The following is a 7890-nucleotide window of genomic DNA, read 5'->3' as shown; positions in this document are numbered from 1 at the left end:
TTAGAAAGGCAGCAGGAAAGAATGGGATGTCAAAAGTCAATAATCTCTTTGGGTTCAAGTTGAACTGCAGCTGTTTGCTCCAGGACAAGTAATTTAACCTCTAAACCTCAGCTTTCTCTTCTGTAAATGGGAATAATAAATACCTTGTATGTGTGTGCATGTGCGTGCATGTGTGCGTGTGCGTGCATGTGTGTGTGTGTGGGGGAGGGAATTTACTTTTGTGCTCTGTGAACCAAAGCACTCACTATCTGAATGCATCAGCTCTTCAAATGTGGGGATTCCATCCACCAGCTGAGATCACATCCTAACCAAAATTTAGTAGATGAGCTGTCTGAGGCTCCAGACCAGACAAACCTAGTGAGTGACTCAAACTCTTAGGAGTCTTCCTGACTCCATATTCATAATTATCTGGGGCCTCCCACTGTAGAGATGAGTGATTCTTCCATTGCAATGAGGGAACCGTGCAATGAAAGGCTTCATCCTGTTGCTAGAATCCTGAGCCCCAGGGAACCAGGTAGGGGTGGTTTTCCAGGCCCTGGAGTCATGCTATCTTCAGCTTTGGACTTGAGGACTTGGGGGAAAGCACATAAAACATTAGGGGCACTCTTTTCTGGGTTCCATCAGCTCTACTACAATTCATCACACGGGAATTTCCAAACCAGATCATGGCTGGAGAAGTGGTAATTACAAGCTCAGAGCAGAAGCAGAAAACTGCCACGTTTTATGAAAGAGGAAGGGGATGTGGCTGAACCACAAAGGTTGGGGGGGGGGAAGAAAAACAAAACCAGAGTGAAAGCAATCCTTCCTGGTTGAGATCAGAAAGCATTTCTGTGCCAGCTGTTTCTGTCTTTCATCCTCCTCCAAACTTGTAGCGCTTGGTCCAGTTTTAAGCCTGTCCTGCCTTTAAAAAAAAATAGAACTTAGAGACAGTGGGGGAGGGGAGGAAGTAACGCTTATTCATTTTTCCTATTGTATTTATCTAATAACTAACTAATGAGATTAGTTTTGCAAATATCATTATAACCATTTCACAGAGGAGGAAACAGACCTAGGGAGGGAAAATAATTTGCCCACAGTCATCACGCTGGTTTGTGGAAGAATTGATCTTGGACCCCAGGGCGCCAGGCTGCCAGACCCAAGACTTTTCAAATCATACCACAAGCTGTGCTTAGTGTGACATCTAAGAGGCTCAGAGAAGATTGAGGCCATGAAACCAGAGCAGTCCTTTCCAGCTTCCCCCCATGCCCTAACCCATTTATCAGTGCTCTAGTTCTAAGGCAGGACATTCAAGGAAAACAGCTGACTTTTAAAAAGAGTAAGTTTTTATTGATCCCTTTTATAACATCACTATAATTTTCCTCACTATTTCCTTCACCCCTGCCAGAAAGCCATCCCATATAACAATGCTTTTGAAAGACAAATTAAGAAAAAGAAGAGGAAAGAAATCAGCCTAACTGCTCAATAAATTAAAAAAAATCTGAAAATATGTGCAACATCTGACACTTGTGGCCTTCCCATCTCTGCAAAGGGATGGGGTATTTTCTCATATTTCTCATACAAGTCACACTTGTTCTTTGTCATTTTCTTATATTCGCTTGGGTTTTTTGGGTACGTGGTTTTCTGTTCATTTACACTGTTGTTGTTACCACGCAGATTGTTTTCTCAGCTCTGCTCACCTCACTCTTCATCGGTTCCTATAGATCCTTCCATGCTGTTCTCTATTCATCTCATCTGTCACTTCTTACAACCTGTCATTACACTCATATTCCACAATTTGGTTAGCCATTTCCCAGTTGGTGGACATCCACTTCATTTCCAATTCTTTGCTCTCACAAAAAGTACTGCTTATGCATGATTAACATGGAAATATGTTTAATAGGATTGTACGTGTATAGCCTATATCAGATTGCTTTCCATCTTAAGAAGGGGGGAGATGAGGGAGGGAGAAAAAATTTGGAGCTCAAAATCTCATAAAAGTGAATGTAAAAAAGTGAACATAAAAAAAAAGAAAATGATAAAAATCAGGATGTAAGGAATAAATACTCATTGTGAAGATGCCAGTGGTCTAAAAAAAGAAAGTACTCCTTATGAATATTTTGGTAGATAAGGGAATTTTCTTCTTATCAAAGGCTTCCTTGAGGTATAAGCCTAGTGATAGAATCCCTGGGTCAGAGCGTACTTTCCAAATTGCTTGTACTGATTCACAGCCCTACCAGCATTATACGTGTGCTCACTTTCCCACAACCCTCCCACATTAACTACTGCCATCTTTGCCAGTTTGAAGGGCATAAGGTGAAATCTCAGGGATTTGATTTTAATTTTTATTAGTATTAGTGATTTGGGCAGAATTCTTTCCTATGGTTAATGGTTTGCAGTTTTTCTTTTGAGGACTGTTCATCTTTCCACCATTTATTTATTGGGGAATGACTTGTATATATAATCTGTTATATTTCTACGTACATATTTTGTATATAATGTTAATTGTTTATACAGCTTAAAGAGAAATTTGAAACAAAGATCGTTCCCCATTTTATTGTTTTCCTTCTTATCCTAAGTTCATTAATCTTGTTTGTGCAGATTTTTAGTTTTATTAAAACCAGGTTTTTTTTGTCTTGTTTTATTTTGACCTTTTGTTATTGCTTCTATTCCTTGTTTCATTAAGAATACATCTCCTAGGGGCGGCCAGGTAGCACAGCGAGTAAGAGCACCGGCTCCAGTGTTGATACAGACCTGGAGATCGAATCCCGGGCTCAGACACTTAGCACCCACCCAGAAACACCTGGCCGTGTAACCTTGAGCAAGTTACTTAACCCCAATTGCTTAGGGGCGGCCAGGTGGCTCAGCGAGTAAGAGCACCCGCTCCAGTGTAGGGATGACCTGGAGCAAGTTACTTAACCCCGATTGCTTCATTAAAAAAAAAAAAAAGAATACATCTCCTCCCTGTACCCATGAGAGGTATATGATCTGCTTCTTTTCTATTTTTTTTTTTTTTTGATAGCATGACCTTTAGTAAAGATCTATTTAGAATATATAGTGGAATACAGTGTAAGGTGTTGGTCTCAGCCTAATTTCTGCCAGACTGCTTTCCAGTTTCCCCAGCAGTTTTTATCAGATAGGGAGTATTTATCTTGCCAAAGACTGGGCTATTGAATCCCATTCCTTCTAAGTCTCCCTTGTTTATCTGTTCCATCGATCTGCTTCTCTTTTTTAACCAATACCAAATGAAGACAAAGAGTTTGAAGTCTGAAAGGGAACAGACTATTCTTTTTATTTTTTTAAGCAATTGGGGTTAAGTAACTTGCTCAAGGTTACACAGCCAGTGATTTTTTGTGTGGGTGTTAAGTATCCAAGGCCAAAGCAACCCAGGTCTCCCAACTCTAGGGCCGGAGCTCTCACTCACTGCGCCACCTGGCCGCCCCAGAACAGACTATTCTTAATTATCAGACAGCAATGTGTTAATGCAGATCACTGAAATCAGCAAAAAGTATCCGTCCCATCAATTCTGACCATGATTCTTTTCTGTAATACAAGGAAACTTGACATAGGGAAGAGTGTATGGACCTCCAACTTGGATAGACAGTTCCCTGTTTTGTTGTAGACAGAGAGGTATCCTTGGAACCGTAGCTAGCTTCCCAAGACACACTAATGAGCCACACACAGAAATGCATGTGCCATTATGTAGCTTTAAGGCAGAGCCATTTCTGATACCCCACACTCCCACTAATTGGTTGTATGACCTAAAGTGGGGTATTTGCCTTCAGTCAGCCTCAATTTCTTCCTCTGTAAAATGAGGGGCTTGACTGAGATAATCAAAGTCTCACTGGAGATGTGGGTTTATATCTCTCTTCTGAAAGCAGCCTTTTGGAGGTACAGTGTATAGGACATTGGACTTGGAATTAGAAAGATCTGAGTTCCAATTCTGTCTTAGAGAGTGTGACTCTGGGCAAGTCACAACTTCTTTCTCCCTCTGTGTCCTAAGCTTTAAAATGAGAGTTATACTTAATGACCTTTGAGGTCCCTTCCAGTTCTAAATTTATGACCTCTTAAGGTCCACCTTTAAACTTGGGTGATATGGTTCAGTAGAAATAGAGTCAAATCCCAGTTATGGCACTAACTGGCTATGTGATCTTGGGCAAGTCACTTGGTACCTCAGTTTACCCATCTGCAAAATGGGGCTAAATAATAGATTACCTGCTTCATGGGGTTGTTATGATGAAAGTGCTTTGAAACTATACAGCTATATCTGTGAGCAATGATTCTTACTGGGAAAGTTGTTTGGATGGATTCTGAAGCAGTACTTTTTATTTTTAAAGCAATTGGGGTTAAGTAACTTGCTCAAGGTTACACGGCCAGTTATTTCTGGGTGTGGTGCTAAGTATCAAAGCCCGGATTCGATCCCAGGTCATCCCGACTCTGGGGCCGGTGCTCTTACTGAGCCACCTGGCCGCCCATGAAGCAGTACTTTTAATATCATTTCATTCTCTTCCCACTCTAGGACTAATATAGAGGCTTCTTGAGTCTAGATTACAGGCTGAGAACGAACATGGTCATTCTTCACAGAATGAAAAGGGAACCTTTGAGGGAGGCAAGGCTAGAAAACAGTTCATGTGAAAAAAAAAAGATTCAGGCATTCCAAACTCAATGGATACCCAGCGTGACAGCCAAAAAAGTGAATACATTCTTAAGCTGCAATAATAGCAGAGTGATATTCAGAACAAGAGAAGTGAGGGGCATATTATTGTGTTCAGTTCTGGATACCACCTTTTAGAGACGTAATTTACAATCTAGTATGTTCAGAGGGAAACTAGTATGATGAAGTGACTAGAAACTATGTCCTATGAAGATTGATTGAAGAAACTTGAGATCCTTAAAATGAGAAAAATAGTCTTGGGGGTGGAGCTGAGGGGGAAGGGGGAAGATTGTTGTCCTTAAGTATATAAGAAGCTGCAATTCAGAAGTGGGTTCAGACTCATTCTCCTTGGCCCCAGAGGACAGAACAGCACTAATTATGGGTAGAAGTTCCAAAGTCAGATTTTGACTGAACATAAGGAAAAATTTTTTTCTAATACTAGTTTAACTTAAAAATTTCTAATAGTAGTTTAACTTAACCTTATAAGAAAATGGGTTCCCCCTCCCTAGAGGTCTTCAAGCAGATACCAATAGCTACTGGTCAGAAATATTGCAGAGGAGATTTGTACTCAGATATTAACTAGATCAGGGGTGGCTAGGTGGTGCAGTGAATAGAGCACTGGCCCTGGAGTCAGGAGGACCTGAGTTCAAATCCAGCCTTCGACAGTTAACACTTACTAGCTGTGTGACCTTGGGCAAGTCACTTAACCCCAACTTCCCTGCCTCCAAAAAAATCCCCCCAAAACAACAACAGATATTAACTGGATCAGAAGCTCCCAATCTAGGGAATGCAGGATATGTATTCCCTGCCCCCCCAATCAAGAGGAATGAGTAAGAAGTTTGTCAAAGGAATATAAGGAATATCAGTAAATAACTATGTCATCCTGATGGAATATTCCCAAAGTCATAGTATTAATACAAAATTGGGGGAACTGGAGAAAGAACAGTGAGGAATTGGGGAAATGGTGGGGAAAGGTGGGAGGGAACATCACAGAACATCTGAAAATTTGAGACACTTGAAGGAGTAATTCCTACTAATCAAAACCAAACAAATGAAATTAGCACACAAAACCCTTTTCTTACTGAATGAGGAAAGAAATCAGTGATGACCCACTTAAAGATGGGATAAATCAGGGGTTCCCAAACTTATCCCAATCCTACTGCCCCCTTTAAAGTTACTTCATCATTCTCCTGGAAATATACTTTCTTTAACCCTTTAATTAAAAAAAATTTGTGTCATTTTAAAAACTACATAAAAATATTTTGAAGAAAATTACACATCTTAAATTTAATAACTTATTGTAAATTTGTGGGGTTTTCTCCTGCACTGAAATTTTGATGATGCAATATTGCATCATATTACCTTATGGTATCATATTGTAAACAAGTCATTACATACATATATTCAGGTCAATGCATGCCTGACTTCCCAACAATGCACATAACATATTCCCCTGCCAAACACTTGTTAAGACCTGTTGGTGGACTTGACCATTGATCCATTCTAACTTGTACTTTATGTTTTTATTTGGAAAATAATGTAATCACTACAACTTTAACTCTGTTACACAACAGATGAAATATGTATGAATGGTTTTTCAAAATTTTCTTTTCTTCCACTTCTACCACCCCCTTATTTTTATTCAACTCCTCCCCAATTGCACCAGAGGCTACTACTGCCCTCCTGGATCATTCCAGCACCTCCCAGGGGGCAGTATCACCCACTTTGGGAACTTATGCAATGATCTCTGCAATAACTAGAAACTCCAAACTGATTTCCAATCAATGAAGTTACAAAATGTTTAGTGCAATCTTGGAGGATATACCATTCTTGTTAAATGTTCTCATAAGACTTTAATTCCGCTTTATATTACTTATCTCAATGAATCAGGATTCTCAGATATGTTCTAAATCAAATTCAAAGCAAAAAACAAATTGGAGGCTAAATAGACCTCCACCAAAACCCCACTAAGAATTAAAAACACTGGTTGATAAGAGACAGAATCAAGACTCTTACTACTTTAACTGTATTTTGATAAAACATTTAATGACTTGATACTAAAAAAATGTCATGTACTAAATAGTTTTATGAAAAAAGAATCTATTTCTTATGTGCATATATGTGGTAAACTTCAGAATTAATCTCTGCATAATTAATAAGATATATGGGAATGTTTACTTTGAAAGCCAAGGGATACAGAGACCAAAGAAGTTGAGAACCCCGGAATAATATGGTCTTTGAGGTTCTTCCAACTGAGATTCTGCAATTCTGAGTCAAGTTTTTAGTCAGTAATACATAAACCTCGACATTGATAACAAGAATAGACTTTAGACCTGAAGTAGCTAGGATTGATCTCATCTCGTCTACCACAACTCTGGGCCTTCTTCCTTCAAGACCACAATTCAAATCTCCAGGGATAACATGAAAGCCACTAGCTTGAAAAATAAACACTTAGGTAAGCCTACAAGCAAGCTTATTTGCTCTAAAATGTCACTATTCAACATCCAACTGTCATAATAATAGCTAACATCTGTACAGCACTTACTATGCCCTGTGTTAAGTACATTACAATTATCTTAACAATAATCTTAGGAGGTAGGTGATATTATTATCCCCATTTTACAGATGTCATAACTGAGGCAAACAGAAGCTAAGTGACTTATTCAGGTTCACACAGCCAGTAAGTATCTGAGGTTGCTTCTGAACTCAGGTCTTCCCCCTCATCCCCACACTCCAGGCCCCTAACCATCATTGTGGCAATCTGATGAAGCCCATGGACCCCTTCCTTGGGACGTTTTGAAATGCATAAAATATATATAGGATTACCAAAGGTTACAATTACACTGGAAGAGATATCACAATATTTTTCAAAATGAATTCATGGGCCCCAGATCCAAGAACCCCTGCTTTGAAGCAATGACAAGGCGTCTCAAGGGGTGAGTTTGGGTTTCTTTAGCAATTCTTTCCTTCTGTATTCCTGGCCTGGGAAGGCCGTATTAATAAAAAGCTCACGCCAGAGCTGCTCTCCTCTTGTTGGAGGTCTGGCAAATCACAGAGTTACATGTGATTTGCCATGGCCCAGCTATACTGATCAGAAGACTATTCACTTCATTGCAAGAAGCAACACGGAGGCTGCCAACCCAATTTCTCAGCTGGGATATGGAAAACCTCCAATGCAATCTGGCTTCTGACCTTATCGTTCCACCAAAACTGCTGGCTCCAGTTACTAATGGTCTCTTACTTGCCAAATCCAATGGTCT

This window comes from Petaurus breviceps, unplaced genomic scaffold (assembly GCF_028583685.1).
Source record: "Petaurus breviceps papuanus isolate PSGF00001 unplaced genomic scaffold, PetGlider_PUasm1.0 90879, whole genome shotgun sequence".
Taxonomy (NCBI): Eukaryota; Metazoa; Chordata; class Mammalia; order Diprotodontia; family Petauridae; genus Petaurus; species Petaurus breviceps.
Note: the sequence above shows the minus strand (reverse complement) of the source record.